Source organism: Haemaphysalis longicornis, unplaced genomic scaffold (assembly GCF_048455015.1).
Source record: "Haemaphysalis longicornis isolate Haplotype H1 unplaced genomic scaffold, Haemaphysalis longicornis Haplotype H1 scaffold_234, whole genome shotgun sequence".
Lineage (NCBI taxonomy): Eukaryota > Metazoa > Arthropoda > Arachnida > Ixodida > Ixodidae > Haemaphysalis > Haemaphysalis longicornis.
The window spans coordinates 58,956-76,305 of NW_027526307.1; the positions used below are offsets into that span (position 1 = coordinate 58,956).

At 50.6% G+C, this 17,350-nt stretch overlaps 1 protein-coding gene across 2 annotated transcripts in view; it reads right to left on the bottom strand.

Moving 5' to 3' along the window:
- Window positions 1-17,350, bottom strand: part of LOC144172565 (putative phospholipase B-like 2) — a 113,232-nt gene that overhangs the window by 51,897 nt on the left and 43,985 nt on the right. The window lies entirely within an intron of this gene.

Consider the following 17,350-nt stretch of genomic DNA (forward strand, 5'->3'; position numbering starts at 1 on the left):
CATTAAAAAGTGCAATTAAATTCACCATTGTTCTCTGACTCTAATCCTCTTTAGTGTGTCCTTCTATGTTATTAATTTCGGTGCTTTATCACGCTTTGAATATTTGCATTTCTTCGCATTTCTGGTCTGTTTCCTTTTTTCGAGAACCCGTACTGAGGATACGTAAGTGTACAATATTGTTGAGTAATTCTAATGAAATTTTTGGCATAGCCAAAAATCTGAACCAGCTGACCATTTGGATAATATATATATATTCTTACCAGTTAGTGGTGTAACTTTTGGCGGCATCTATGCATGAACGTTTTCTTACATTTATGCGTAGCGCTATTATAGGGTGAGAGAGAGAGAGAGAGAGATCAAACTTTTCGAAATTTTGTTCTGACCGCCTGCGCGCGTCCGCCCCAAGCCTTTTTTTAGGGTAGAGGGCAAGGGTCCAAGCGTAGCAATGCAGCCTTCAGGGGCGAAATTCTCGAGTTTTGTCCCTTTTGCGTCCCTTTAAAAAGTGTCCCTTTTGGGCGAGCTCTGAATGATAAAAGCAAACAACCGGAAGTGACGTAACGCCAGCGCGGCGAACCTACTGCACGGCCGGACTCGACTCTCCTCCTCCCGCGCTCGCGAAAGGAGCGTCGAGTCCGGCCGTGCCTACTGTTAACGCCCACTGCTTAAACGGAAGTACGTCACGATGAAAGGGACGCAAACGGGACGTTTTCAAAAGGGACAGTTACGAGAATGCCGCCCTTGGTCCTTTCGCTCGCTAGTGCACTTGGGGTAAACACCAACAGCTCAACAGGCTAGATAACGAGCAAAGTTTTGGTTTACCCCTCCACTTAGCAGAAGCCCAGAGACTTTGGTACATAGGGTTCGGTTTCAAGTATCGTTTACTCGCGAGTAGCTGCACATTTTGTACGTGGATAAACATCGGACTGCTTTCTGTGTGTTCAAAAAGCTATGGGTCAAGATCTGAAATTCCGGAGAAGGGGAACACGGTCTCAGCCATGCGAATGCACTGCATAAAAATGGACTTTACAAAATGGGAGGCCACATGAAGAAGATGATGATAAAACAAGAAAATCCTCTTCCTGTGGTCGGAATCGAACTTGGCTCCCTCGCGGTACGAAGCCGCGGTGTACTGGATTGCGCCATCATGGAAAATAGGGTCCCTCAGCATTTCCTTTACCTTCGTTGCGCTTGCGTTCGCTTTGGGCTTTGGCTGAGTTAAGGTGAACTTTGGCTTCGGACATTGGCAGTTTGAATTTTGAACGACGACTCGGGTCGGGTGCTGATATTTCTCGTGAGGGATTCGCTTGCTGTCGTCTCTGTTAGGACTTTGACTGACGGGCAGATTGCACTTTGATTTTTGGCTCTTGCACTTTGACTCGTGTTAGGACTTTCACTGACGGGCAGATTACACTTCGATCTTTGGCTCTTGCACTTTGACTCTAAGGTGGTTTGCACTTTAACCGTTGACTTTCGGACTTGGACTCTCAGGCGCTTTGCACATTGTTCGTTTACACTTTGAGTTTGATTGAAGGGGCTTTGACTCTGAAATTCCGCCATTTGATTTCGTGCGCAGAATGGTTCGCGTTCCAACGAGCGTCGTCATTATACAGAGGGTATTTGAACTTCTTTTGTGAAGTGGACCACAGGGTAATGTTCACCTTTATTCTATGGGCAGTTCCACGGTACAGTTAAGACTTCATTTCTAAACGGACCTAAGATATACCAACTACCCTTATTTACAGAAATATTGCGTAGAATTACTAACGAGAACACATTACAGTAAAAATCAATTTAGAAAAATTAAACAAGTACCACTGTACGTGAAAGCTGCCAAGTGCGGAACAGTGATTCCCCAAAGAGGCTGGGGCACCCCCTCTGGACAAGTTTTTATATCAGGCTGGCGCTGATGCCGAAAGTAGTCAATAGAAGGCGGCCCAACCCCTGAAAAAATTCAGGAGAGACTGCGTGATATGGAGGAGGATAAATGGGCCGCATGAGTGTTTAAGTAGCTGTATATGACGAGCATGGACACGTGGTGGAGACGGAGGACCAGACAGCTGACCAAGCGGTACGGAAATTCAGTAGGGGAAGGTGGGGTATGCACAACAGTTGAAAAGAAGGTAAAAGCAGCAGAGATGACTAATTGGGTTCAGAGAATTGAAGGGACGAAAAAACCCTGCAGACCTATAGAACAGAGAAACTAGAAACCAGGAAGGAAGGTTTTTATAGCAATACTCCAGGCAGCGCATTGCTTGTTGAAGCTCATGCGGGGTGTCTGAGAACACGGGCATACACGGCTAACTATAGGCAGCAGGATTAAACTTGTGTATGCTCCGGCAGGGATCGGGAAACCGTATAGCATATGGTCATAGACTGCACACAGATACGACCGCGGCGAGACTAAGGGGGAAGCGTCGTTGACGGAGGCTTTGGGATTCGGTGTGAGGGGAGCCTCAACTTCAGGGTCATAGAGGTCACGAAGAGGCGCTGGAGTGGTGATGGAAGAAAAGTAGGGAATAGGGTTGGACGTTGGAAGAGTAATATACCGAATGAGAATTTATAACAGAAGGCGGTAGGTAAGCGGGGGTGCAGGGGCAGGAATGGGGGGAAGTGCAGGGAGTGTAAATGAGCCATGAAGACAAAGTACAAGTTTGTTTTATTCGAAAGATTTAGGGTTTTACATTGCCCCGAGCACTTGTCTGGCAGCAAATGATAGTTTATTCACTAAGAAATTAATCAATTTGGGTTAAAATTTTGGTTCTCCCACCAAATACTGTATTTCGTGAGGTCGTCTGCGATGATGTCAGAACAGCGGGCTTTGAAGGGAACGCGAACGCGGCACTAGGCATACAGCAAACTACAGAGCCTTGTTTACCGTCAGTCCTCCTAGGTGGCGTTACGATACCATGGCTGAGATTTGCCCACCTTTGTTTTGTTTTTGACCGTGTTTGCGTCTGGCTTGTTTTTATTACGGTAGAAAAGACTCCGGTTGTGAAACATGGGATATATTTGACAAACAGGGTCACGTAAGACAATTACGCTTACACGAATCTTCCTGTGTCGTGTTAGACAACCCGAATGCGTGAAACTGCTTTGCAGCGATGAAAATCCAAGTGTGCACAGTACCAACAAAAGCACGCTCTGGTACTTCAATGTTTACGCGTACTTTCGTGGCTCCCATGCTTACCCCACCAATAATACTTCTATAAAAAGTATATATGATATATATTTAAGCGAAAATATCTCGTTAATGAAGATTATACGCCCTGCATAACTTGCAATCTTTTGCTGGCCTCCCTCAATCGCAGAGCTGTCTGGTATAACATCATAGGTTCTGTTTCGGTAAATGACCTAGTGAGTAGCAAGGCCATTGTCGTTTTTCCTAATTAAGCTTAGTTGAGCGAAGGTTTCGTTAAAAGTGGTGTCAGTATGATTCTAATGAGGCAATCTTTCGAATGGACCGAAGTCGTGTTTTGTCTTCATGGCTACTTTAAAACCGGGGAGGGGTGAGTCGAGCTAATCCATTAGGTTAGTGAAGGGTAGGGCAAATGAGTAGAATAATACAGGCAAGTCGGTTGGCGACAACTGACGTCCTGAAAAAGAGACAGCGCCTTTAAAAATCAATCAATCAATCAATCAATCAATCAATCAATCAATCAATCAATCAATCAATCAATCAATCAATCAATCAATCAATCAATCAATCAATCAATCAATCAATCAATCAATCAATCAATCAACCTTTATTTTCGGTGCCCAAGGAACAACCCGAAGATCTTGATGCTGATACAGCATACAAAACAAAAAGCACCTAATTTGAGACGAGGCAAGAAAAAAAAGAAGGTCAAAAAAGAGAAGAAAGCCCCAGTGTTGCAACTCATGCCACTCGGTCAGCGAAACGTTCAAGACACATAAAAAATAGGAACTATACAAGCAAATGTTCCATGAACAAATGAACGGTGAAAAAACAATGAACAATGAAACAAGTAATATAATTAGACCCATAAAAACACTGGATTGATTTTTTATTGCTTAGGAATGAATTAGGCGTTAATTCACTGTTTTTCTTATTTTATGTTGTTGAGTACTTATTTGCTGCCTATCAATGGCAGCGCTCATGGCAACAGTGCTGCCAAAAGATCACTCCCAAAATTTTCTTAAGAGTATCGTGTGCATGCGTGGCGCTCCCTTCCATGTACTGACCGAGCCCAATGATAAATGTAGCAGATGGCAGTTTAAATGGCGTTAAGGTGGGTTCGTATAATGATTGTTTGACGCAACCGATAAATATCGAAAGTGTGGCCGAGTTCATTCCAGTATTGCCATGAGCGAGGCAAGGGTGCCCTGCTTCCCCGTTGTTCTTTCGTATTTTTCTAGAACCATTTTGTCACGTCACCCAAAGCTCAGTCAATTGGCAGAATTGTGCCCGTTTTTGCCCGGAAATTAGGAATCAACACCGACTATATTTGAGCGCGTAAACTGGACCACCACGCCTGGCCGGTACTGGCCGCACCGATGGATAGTTATTCGGACTGCAATCAGTCCTGACAACACGAACCCCATACGCGACAAAGCCACAAAGTGGGGGGCCGTGCATTGTCCGTCTTTGCAAGGGCCACAGTCTGCAACTTGTTCTTTCTGGCGAAAGTGTGGTTCGTGATGCAAGCTATTCACTGTTCCCTTATTCATGTTACTAAGTTGCATCGTATTTTTGCTGTTTTTATTTGGAATTAAATATGGGAACGCACGAGCCACGATTCTCTTTTTCTAAGAGTGAGGCTGGGAGGGTTGGGCTATGGCATACATACTTCGGGAAATTGTAAATCGTTTTATGTTCTTCCTGCTTTGCGTAGTTTTTTCCCAGTCACACTTGCCAGTGCTTTACCACAGTTCACTGTTTCTTCAACGATTAATGGCCTATAATTAGAGGATATCTGGAAGAAGTAATAATTTGATTTATTGTAGGGTTGAACGCACTGACGCAACGCAGGCGATGAGGCGGGCCGTAGTGGAGGGCTCCGGATTAATTTTCACCACCTGGGGATCTTTAACGTGCGCCGAAATCTCGTACATAGTTTTGCATTTCGCGTCCATCAGAAAAGCGGCCGCCGTGGTCGGTAATCAAACCAGCGACCTCGTGCTCAGCAGCTATCTGAAAGAAGTAGTTGACGCAGTTAGATTCCTTTCTGTGCTGTTTTCTTTTGACAATCTATGAAATGTTTCCAGGAAGGGTCTGAATAAAAATCATAAAGAAATTCTCTTTCCTGTACCTCAGTACTGAGCAGTGTACTCTGGAGGTTGAGGACAGGATGTTAGGTCCAGGCGAAAAGCTATCGCAATCACAGCCTCGGTGAAAACGTTCTTTTTTAAATTGCACACCAACACACTACCTGTGAAAACATGGGTGGAAGAGCGAGGCCTTTTTGTTGCTTGAAATAACTTGTGCATCCTCTGTCAAAAACCTAAAACTACAGAACATGTGTTTATGAAGTGTCGGTGCCATTTTCTTTCGGGACGTCCTGAAGAAGGAGTATCCCGTGACACGCCGTGGAATCAGGTTCCTCGGTGTAATTCACGAATACGGAGTACCACATGATATGATTATGCTTTTAGGATTGTATAGCATCTGGCGTTCCCGAATGGCGGTGCGCCATGCGGATGCCAATGCGCAAACCGTGAGCGCATGTTTCAGCGAAAAAGGGAATTATTTGTGTAAATTGTACAAAGTGAAAAATCCTGACGCTGACATCTTGCCAGTGCTGTTGTGTCAGACCGCCCGGCCCAAAATCCTTGGACGGGGCGACGCGCCGGCAGCGGGGCCGATTCAAGCCTCGTCCAAACGAGACCGAACCCCACGCGGCCGACCGTTGCAAACATGCAGCGCTGCAGAGTCGCTTATCCCTTTTGGGTCACGGCGGCTCGACCAAATCATGCATCGGGTGAACGACCGGCAACCGACATGCCGCGGCTATTCTGGACGGGGCATCGCGGAGTCGGCGATGGCGTCGCCCTCCCTTTCCCCATCGTGAAGGCTCGGATGACGAACCGCTTCGCCTTCATTCGTTCAAATTAAACTTCGGTCAGCAAGAGTCCTGACTGGAGCGATTCAAACTTATCGGTGGCGCAACGCATTTCCGGGGATATAAAAACCTGTCAAGACGCACTTCTCGTCGGTAGAGATGGGAAAAACGGCTCACTTCAGTGAGCAGCTTACAACGGCTCAGTTCACTGAAGTGAACCCGTTCATTTGAATGGTTCAGCGGTTCATACAGGTATGAAGCCTGTGTTAATCTAATGACTGTGCATGCCTGTGTTAAGCATGCATAATCTCAATTATTACGTAATTGTTATTGACACATTTCTTTTGTGTCAACATCCGGTGTATCTGTACAAAAAAAAATTTGTTCCATTGTTATTACAAAATTTTTGTGTCTTTGCGGTATTTGAACACCAACCTCAGCCGAAATGTAAATTTTCTGTCAACTGTATAAATTCACAAACGTGCTGTCTACTAGCGTGCTGTGACGCCAGAAAAATGATTCTGGGAAACACCATTCAAGACACTAATTTTATTACCTGAAATGCAAACTGTGGTTTGTGAACAACACTTTGTTCTGTTTATTGAAGCGAGACGGGTCCGCTTTTTTGGCACCGATAATAGACGAGGCGCAAGTTGCACACAAGACCCTGTTAGGTCGGCCGATACGCCTCTACTAACTCTACAGAACGTGCCGACACGGTTCGTCGAGAGACATGGTCAGCACCATGTTCTGATCGAGCGAGCAGCCATTGAGCGGCGGTACTTTGCAGAGCCGCTCCGCCAAAGTACCACCGGAAGCGGAGAATCGCCGCTGAGCTGAGTTGCTCAGGAGATTCGGTTCGCTCCTGACTCGGGCTGTACTGAACGCACAAATGTAACTGTTGTGAATCATGGTCACAGGAGTTTATTTTCCTATTACTTTGAAAATGGAGACGCAGTTCGTTCAGTGCTGCCATTGGGGCCTTCTCATCTGTCATTCACCGCCGCCGCCGCCGCGGTCTCTCAACGGCTGTTTCCAAACGGCGCCTAACAAGATCCGCTCCACGAAGAGCGGCTCTCGAAAAGAGTGGTTCAGAAAATCCGAAGTACGGGGCAAAAGATCCACGGGCCCTATTCTCGACTGCACAAATTATCTGGAAATTCGCCATGTTTTTGCGTAAGCACAACGTAAGCAATAAGTGACGTAACGCACGTATAGTTCTGCCGACATACGGTGTAATTTGAGGCTTCACTCATTAAGATCACACCCAAGGTATCAAATATTGTGCATGAAGATATAAAAACACTTGACATGTACTATAAAAATTGAGACAGTAGCTGACGCTGGCAAGAGAGAGAGAGAGAGAGAGAGAGAGAGAGAGAGAGAGAGAGAGAGAGAGAGAGAGAGAGAGAGAGAGAATAAACGTTTATTTAAATCAAGAGCCGGGGATTGTGCTGAAGCTTGAAGAAGGCGTCCTCAGTCCAGGATGCCTTGAGCGCGGGCAGCATCGACAGCCCTTTGAGCCAGCCGAAGCTTGTCGTCCAGGCTGCTGCTCGTCAAGGCGCTCTCCCAAAGCCCAACAGTGGAAAGTTGCAGGTTGGGAGGAATCAGTGGAGATTGGTCACATCCTCCGACCATATGGCATCGCGTTCCGGGTTCTCCGCAAAATCGGCAAGGCGGGGAGTTCTCTCGGTCGAAAAGGTGAAGCCGGATAGGATGGGGGAATGTATTAGTCTGGAGAGCACGCAAATTACGTTCGTGCTCTTGATAAACACATTTCTGCAGGTCAAAATTGGCATTCACACCACAAGGCGATCGAGTAACGGTGATCCGAAACCGAGCGAAAGGTCGATGTCGGGCTAAAGAACGCCACACAATTTTTACCTAATATATTTATTTATTTCAATCGATTTCTGTTGGGCTCTTGGTTGTGGCGCTGCGGTCGCTGGAGTGAGCGAACGTTCCTCACCACGGCTCGGGTAATTTTCACAATTAATGCGTCGCAATCATTAGTTACCGCGCTATAATAAGTACCAGAGTGTTCGTGAAGGTACGGGGCATCGACCGATACCAGTTTCGCCCAAGCGGTACGTGATTCTCTCAAATTTTTCTGACTCTGAAAGTTGCACGGTGCGGGCGTGCACCGAAGCCTAACGCTAAGCTTCGCGCGAGTACGGCCCCCGGGGGCGCCGGGCCCGGCCGCTAGGCCTAACCCGACGAGTACGACCAAGATAGCGGCTGCAACCGCAACGATGGAAGTGTGCGCGCCACAAGAGCCCAGTGCAACGCCGGCGCTGATCGTCGGCAGTCACGGAGGAAGAACGATCGTCGAGGTCAACGGCCATGACATTGCACCCGAAGAAACGAGCTGCTGGACGGCGCCCGGCAAGACACTCAGGCAAGTCACCACGCCAGGTGATCATCTCGACCAGCCCCAAGCCGCGTCGGACCGACAACCTAGGCCTAGAGAAAGGGCTAACTTCGCAAAGCGAGTGGCCGCGATGATCACGAAGGCAGCACGCATGCCGGCAGTCATGCCGAGGGAGGAAATCAAGATAGTGATGCGACCGCGCGGCGGCCTCAACGTGGCCAGAACCGGAGCCTCGATCATCTCATCGGTCATCATGGCGGCGGCCCGAGTAACGAGGAAGGAAGCTAAGGCAGACACCGTATGTACGAATGCGGCGCAGAACATCATCGTGGTCAGCACGCCCGACGAGTGCCGCGCCTACGTATACTCCAAGATCAGGGCCCTTAACATCGGAGGATCCACTTACGAGATCAACGCGTACCGCACGGCGCCCGAAGGCACGGTCAAGGGAGTCATTCGCGGCGTAGCGATCGAAGACACCCCAGAGGAAATCAACGACAACGTAGTCAACCAGTGCAACCCACAGCGGTGGAGGCGCACCGGATTGGCAACACGACGACCGTGATCATCCTGTTTGCAGGGCAGAAGGTACCCAACTACGTGAAGTACGGTTCCATGCTAGTGCGATGTGGTTTATACCGCAAGCACTTCGAAGTCTGCAGAAAGTGCGGCAAAGTAGGACACAGGAGGCTAGCGATATGGCTAGCTTTTTTCTTGCGCCTACCAACGAAAGAAAAGATAACGCTAGCCGTGGTATAAGGTGATCGTTGATCATTGAAAAAATACAGGAGGCGATGGCGTTGATATAAGCTGATTTCCTAGCGTGGGGAATCACCAGAGCCTTGTTGAATTTGGCGACACTGTCACTGCAACACGTCATCAGCGGATGTTGCGTTTTCAGTACACGTCTGGCGCACCATGTGCGCTGCGTTTCGGTTTCATGCGGGAAAAATACTTGATTTTTGCGGGCTGCAGGGCTCTCCAGAGTGTCTTTTTTGTTGCTTTAAAAACTGATCGGTTATTGTCTTCTCCGTAGCTACAAACTCGCCATTGGCAATAACCGCCAAACTGCGATAATTAAAAAGTTCATTTGACAATTTTAGTTAATTAACTATGTAATTCGCATGTTTCTCATAACTGCTGACGTCCGCCGAACCAGACAGCTTGTTTCTTAAGAGAATTTCTTTTTTTCTTGAATAGCCTACCTTCAGGAATTTTTGAAAGTGTTCACTCAAACACCCTGTATAAGAAGCCGTTTGTGGTAACCAAGAGACACTTGGAACGCAAGATCGTGACTATGCAGCAACAGCGACCGGGACGGGTACCAGAACCGGCAAGTTTCCCGCCACTCGCACCGAGGTGAGAGTCGCGTCAATGAAGCGCCAGCCGCGGGAGAGACAGGAGCAACAGCGCGAGGCGTGGAAGGAGCGCTAGCCGTCGGAGTTGATCGCCGTCCCAGTCCCGGGAGAAGGTCGCGTGGGCCGACGCGGTCAAGATGGCACCCACGACGAGATTCCAGTCCCAGAGGCAACAACAAGCTAAGACCAAGACTCAGGAGGAAAGCGGTGCCGTTACGACTCTGCGCGCAGAAAACGAGAAGCTTAAGCAAAAGATCGTCGAGCAAGACGCCACCATCAAGGAGATCAACGAGAAGCTCGCCATGCTGATCTCGTTGCACGAACAGCAGCAGCAGCAGGCCGTTCAGCCAACAACGCCGCAACCACAACCCAAACCTACGCTAGAGTGACACCAAGAAATAATGAACGAAGACGAACCAGAGCCGGAAACTGACCCTAGGGCGGCCCGCCCGTCGGAGCCGAACCCCATACGATGGGCATTGGAGAGCGCCAGAGAACGCCGGATCAACGCAAGACTCGACAAGCAAGACGAGCGGCTGGATCGCCTAGAAGCCAATGCAAAGATCACCAACGAGCGACTCACGGCCCTCGAGCAAACGACTCACGCAATGAACGAACGCCTCACGGCCCTCGAGCAGACAGTGCAGGGACTACAGAACGCGTTCACGCAATTACAAGCACAAATTCAAGCCCAAATACAGGGAGTGGAGAACGAGATCATTGCCAAACCTCAGCAACTATGGATGGGACAACCCGCCGTAGCACAGCAACTTCCGCAGTCGCAGCCCCAGTGCCAATAAAGGACCTCCTGGTCTGGCACTGGACCTGCAACGGGTTCTCACGACGAAAATCGGCGCTACAACAACACATAAGGCAGTTCAAGCGCAAGCCTGACGCAATAGTACTGCAAGAAACCCACTGCGAAGATCCCCCGCCGAGATTACAGGGGTACCGTACCCACGCAGAACCAACTACTGGACACAGCGTGGTGCTCAACGGCAAACGGCGCAGACACAGAGCTGCCTGCATTCTGGTTTGGAGGGGGATCACCTTCGTCGAGCACACCCTCCTGACCAACAGCACGGCGGATCACTGTATTGTGGAGCTCGTTACGGGTACAAGGCAGAAGGAAAGCGCATTCGTGGTGAGCGTATACAGTAACCCGCTCCACCACCAGCAGCGCTTCAAGGCCCTCATGTACAAGGCGGCCCGGCTGGCCGACGGGAACACGGTAGTGGTATGCGGCGACTTCAACGCCCCGAACCAGGCTTGGGGACACGCCAGAACGACGGTCAAGGGAAGAGAACTACTGCAGAATGCCCTTGACGCGGGCTTCACGCTGGCGACGGACCCGTCGCAACCCACAAGAACTGGTACATCGGTGGTGAGGGATACCACCCCAGACCTGACGTTTATCAAGATGGGGATGGCGGCTCGCGCGAAGCGCAATGGCGCAACACGGGAGCAGACCTTGGCAGCGACCACATGATAGTGGAGGTCCGAATCCGGCTCGCCGGCCGCAACAACTACGGCAAGAAAACCCACAAACTCACGGAATGGGAGGCGTTTCGCCGGGCGCTACCCGAAACGCACGACGACATAGAAGACAAAGAAGAGTGGACCACCGCCGTCATGAAGACGGTGGTCGACGCTACTCAATAAATAGAAACGGACGAGGACATCGACAAGATGGACAGCCGCTTGGCGAACCTTCTGGAAGCCAAAAGCTCACTGAAGGCCCGTTGGCTAAAACAACGCACCAACCGTCGGCTGAGGAAACGGATCGCAGAACTCAACAAACAGATCGAAAAGCACTGTAGGGTGCTGTGCGCCCAGCAATGAAACCAGGCATGTCACGAGGCGGACGGCATGATGCACACGCGAAAGACGTGGAACATGCTACGACACCTCTTGGACGAGACCATGACCAAGAGTACCCAACACAACAACCTTGCCCGTACGCTCAATAGGGCCATCAAGGAACTGGGAGAGGATAAGGTCAAGAAAACACTGGACGCCAAGCACCTCCCGACCATCCCCACCGAGGCCCACCCAGGCTACCTCGGAGAGGAGAACGCGGAGCTAGACAAGGACATAGAACCATGGGAAGTTCGCGACGCGCTGCAGAATCTCAGCAGAAAATCGCCTGTGGGACCTGACAGGGTCACCAACAAGGCGCTCAGGAACCTAAACGACGCGGCAGTGGAGGCGCGTACGCGCTACTTCAACAAGTGCTGGCGCGCAGGTCAACTCCCCAAGCAGTGGAAGGCGGCCAAAACGATCCTAATCCCTAAATCCGGCAGGCCCCCGAGCATAGAGAACCTTCGACCAATTTCACTCACGTCGTGCGTGGGGAAGGTGCTGGAGCTCGTCCTCATGCACCGGTGGCAACGCTACCTAGAAGACGAAGAGCTCTACCCCAACTCCCTCATATGATTCAGAAATAAGCTGAGCACGCAGGACACCATGATCCTGCTAAAACACGAGGTCCTGGACGACGACACGATGACCAGAGACAATAGAGCGGTGCTTGGCCTCGATCTGCAGAGTGCGTTCGACAAGGTCCGACACTCGGCAATCCTAGGACAAGTCTCTAAACTCAACATGGGAGGACGGACGTACGACTATATAAGAGACTTTTTGACGAACAGAACGACCAAGATTTGCTGGGGAGACCTTCAGCTGGCCGAAAAGGAGCTCGGCAGCGTCGTCACGACGCAGGGCTTGGCCATTTCCACGCTGCTGTTCAACCTGGTGATGATAGGCGTGGCAAATCGGTTGGAAAGGGTGGCGGCTGTCCGCCAACCATCTAAGCCGACGGCGTCACACTGTAGGTCTCGGGAGGCAGCGACGGACATATCGAGACCACTTTTCAAGAAGCTATAGACGCAATCGAAGAACAGCTCGACAGATCGGGCCTCGTCTGCTCTCCTACCAAGTCGTAGTTGCTGATACTCTCACCGAAGGGTGTTAGGAAACGCAAAAGAGACAACCGGTCAAGCATCGTCTTACACACGGCAAACAGGGAGGTCATCCCACAGGTCGACCAAATAAGGGTGCTGGGCATGCTTTTCGAACGAACGAGGGTTAGCGGCGCCACGGTAACCAAGCTGACCACGAAATCCGACGCGGCCATGCACCTTGTCCGCCGAGTCTCAAACAGAAGGGGAGGCATGAAGGCGGATAACCTCATGAGGATTGTCCAGTCCTTCGTCATAAGCCACGTCGCGTACGTTGGCGGGTTTCACAACTGGAGGGCATGCTAGAAAGCCATGATCGAGGCGACCATACGTAAGGCGTACAAGACGGCACTCGGCCTCATCAGAAGTACAAACACGGACAAGCTCGCGGCGTTGGGGGTGCACAAGACCCTTGACGAAACCGCGGAAGCACAGAAGACGGCGCAGTTTGAGCGCCTGTCGGGCCCCGGAACGGGACGGTACATCCTCCGACGCCTGGGGTACCTGCCCATGGAGGGAGGACAACCAGCAGGGGAACCGCTGCCCGAGGGAACGCGGGGACAGCTCGTCGTCTGTCCGATCCCTCGGAATATGAACCCAAAACATAACAAGGAACGAAGGACCGCTCCGGACAAGGCTCTGGTAGACCTACATGCAAGCGACAACGGGGTAGTGTACGTGGATTCTGCGAGACACCAAGCAGAGCAAGACGTCTACTTGGCGGTGGTTGTGACAGCCATGACGGGAGACACGAAGACGGCGGCGAGCGTTCACGCCAAGAAAACACATCAGGCCGAGGAGGTAGCGGTGGCACTCGCCCTAGCGGACCCCAGGTGCACGAGGGTTCTCTGCTACTCAAAAACGGTGATCCGCAACTATGCCAAGGACAGTGTGTGCGGTGAGGCCGCGCGCATTCTGCGCAAGGCCGAAGCCAACGGCTGCTTCAGTAGAGGCAGTTTGGTGCTCAAGTTGTTCCCTGCCCACATGGGTACAACAGTGGCGGGCCAGGTGGGAATCGCGAACCACAACGAGACGGCCAACGCCGTCGCGCGAGGCCTTGCACGCCGCGCGACGAACAGCGACCAGGCCGCCTCGGACGACATGGACGCAGGCGCCGAAGACTACGACGGAACCAAGGATACGATAACAAGCTACAACGACGTTGTGCGGTAGTAGACTGTGTCGACGAACGATCCGCCTTCCCACCCAAGGTTGACTCGGGAGGAGGCCGTATTATACAGAGAATTACAGACGGACTCCGTGATCAACCCGGTGCTCGCGAAGTACATGTGCCCAATGGTGTACGACAGTGATGTGTGCAAACTCTGTGAGTGTGAGCGGGCCACGTTGACCCATCTCATGTGGGACTGCAGAATCAGCGCGACGAAGGCAGGAGAAGAAACGACGCTTCCACCACCCTTAGAGGCGGCGAAGTGGACTTATGACTACGACGTGCAACTCCAGGCAGTCCAGCAGGTCTCGGCGGCCCTTGGTTTGCAGCGACCGAGCGGCTCCACAGCGGGCAGAGGGAGCGAGCGTTGGCTCTCTCAGACCCAAACGGGGAAGCAAGGGCGCAAGTCCTAGGGTCCAGCCGGGACGACGTCCAGGCCGCGTCACGGCTAGGATGAACCTCTCTTGAGAGGGTCGTCCGAAACCGCTCTGCAGGCGACTAAATAAAGTTGCCCGCTCTCTCTCTCTCTCTGTTGGGCTCTCTGCTTCAAAGCAAGCTTTGTTGCGTTATCACCTTCCCGACCACCACCACCGCCACGCCGTCGTCTGCTGCTATGTTACAACTTTATGGCGTGATCAGAGAAAACATTTCCCCGCATTTCCCCGAGGGGAAGAATGTGAAAGTGCGAATGCACGAGTTGAATTTGCACCGTTCGGTAATGTTCGCGAAAGAGAGATCACACACACACACACAACTACAAAGAAAGAAAGATGCATTTATTCACAGACACCTATTTGTGTTGTCGTTGTACTTGATTGCTAGAGCGGATCTCAGCTTTGAAATTTCGTGTCAGTACTCCTTTAAGCGGGTGCATTAGCCCTTCTCACGCCCGATTCCTGGCCAATCCCCCACGTGGGTATGTTCATGCACAGACACCTATTTGTGTTGTCGTTGTACTTGATTGCTAGAGCGGATCTTAGCTTTGAAATTTCGTGTCAGTACTCCTTTAAGCGGGTGCATTAGCCCTTCTCACGCCCGATTCCTGGCCAATCCCCCACGTGGGTATGTGCCATGTCAGCGGCCAGGCAGCGCGCGCCCATCTCCCCTCGTTGCCCAGGAAGACGAGGAGATTCCTGGCCAATCCCCCAGGTGGGTATGTGCCATGTCAGCGGCCAGGCAGCGCGCGCCCATCTCCCCCCGTTGCCAAGGAAGACGAGGAGCGCGCGCACCCGCAGCTGTTGCTATGTGGACGGACGGTGGTCGCCGGAATTCAGGGTCGCTTATAAAGTGCATTCGCACTTAAAAGACGCCCGCGACCATCGCTTGTATGACACATAAGAGCAGCGAAGCGCTACGCCTGATAACCGCGGAGCGTACGATTGTCGCCGATTCATTCATTCGTCAAGCTCGGCTTCAATCAGTGCTGTAATCAACAAAAGAGTCACTTTTTAAGTGCGAATGCACTTCTTAAGCGACCCTGAACCTGCGTCCACCGGCGATGTCCGCATAGCATACCCACGTGGGGGATTGGCCAGGAATCTCCTCGTCTTCCTTGGCAACGGGGGAGATGGGCGCGCGCTGCCTGGCCGCTGACATGGCACATACCCACGTGGGGGATTGGCCAGGAATCGGGCGTGAGAAGGGCTAATGCACCCGCTTAAAGGAGTACTGACACGAAATTTCAAAGCTGAGATCCGCTCTAGCAATCAAGTACAACGACAACACAAATAGGTGTCTGTGAATAAATGCATCTTTCTTTCTTTGTAGTTGTGTGCGTGTGTGTGATCTCTCTTTCGCAAACATTACCGAACCGCGCAAATTCAACTCGTGCATTCGCACTTTCACATTCTTCCCCTCGGGGAAATGCGGGGAATTTTCTTTGTTATTTTTCTCTTGAGGTCGATCAGGTAACCCAGCAGCTTACTCACACGAGTGTGGACAAATGCCATGCATTGGGTTCTCTTTGTCACAGAGAGGCTTGTGCTGCCCTCTTATGTTGCGGTTACGCCAAACAAATAATTTTTAGTTCTTTGCCAAACATAAAAGCAAGATACTGCCCGTTATTTGTATGTTCTGTGATCGCTGACTTGGAAACAGTTGATGCTATAATTTGTTTCGGTCGAAAACATGTTTCAAACCGCGTGCATGCGAAACTCTGCCTGCTGCGAATTCGCGGACATTTCGCGGCGCCAAAGGTGGGGGAATTTTTGTGCCCTATTTCGCGGCAAAAGCAGCCGCCGTTTTCAAGCTGTTACGTAACATTACATCACTATTACGCAGGCTGAAGTTGCCAAAGCGTGACGTGTCGGTCCCTCTGATTGTTTAATTACGTCACACCTTCTCAGCCAATCACAGAGAGGACGTGTATTGCAAGCAATATTGTTGTTGAATAGCAAAGAAAGGCTTACGTTGTCATGTCCGGTGTAGTTAGTCTACTTTTTTATTGCCGGCCAAGAATTGTGCCCTTAACGTTGGAAGAAATAAGACAAACTCTAGAACTGTTGACAGTACACGTCATGAAACGTCAAAATGACGACAGCCCTCGCAACCGCTTTGCCAACCTGAAGCACGTGACCAAAATTAAAGCCAATCAGAAAAGACTTTCAGAAAATTTCCAGATTTTCCGGGAATTTGTGCAGTCGAAAATAGGGCCCCAGCTCTCCTGACTCGGACTGTTTGGTCACACGACAGGAGGTGCTGGAGGAATTTGGAAAATTTCCCGGCATGGTAGTTGCTTTCTCACGACGATATTATATTGCGCGAAATTCGCCCAAAAGAGCCGGCTTATTTGACCCGGATCTTCAGCTCTTTGGCTCAGTAACTGAGTGGAAGAGCCGAAAAACGGCACAAAAGATACGGTTCTCCAGACTCGAATTGTCTGCTCCCACGAGAGGGGGTGCTGGAGGAATTTTAAAATTTAGCCAAACCCGGGCCCGGCAGGGTGGTTGCTTTCTGGCACCGCAAATAGAGGGCGCAGAGAGCCCCCTCATTGCTCTTCCTCCATGGTTTGCTCTGCTATGGCTCTCTCCCAATCTCTCACACGGGTATGCGCCGTGAAGCGAGGAGCAACAACAAGAATATTCGAAGAATTCTGTCAACGCCGAGGCGCAGGACTGCCATTGAGTCTCCCGGTGCTTTTGTCTTTTGGGGGTACAAAGAAGCTGAGATACTGCATTGGGATGTGTGTCGCGCCGTTCACTCATTCGTTTCCGAGGCGGCTCATCTACTGCGATAGAACTATTCTGATCAGGTAGACTGCTATTCAGTTTTCTCATCCCTATTTCTCCTCTCTGTCTCTCCCGAACCTACTGACTCTATCTTTTCTTCTGCTTTCGTATTTCGTCTCACTTAATCGTATTTAATAAACATAAATTTTTCTTGGGCAATCCCTCCAAATGGGTATGCGGCATTTTTGTGGGCCACTACTTCCACAACCACTAACAGCAATGGAACCAACGGCTGTGCCGCAA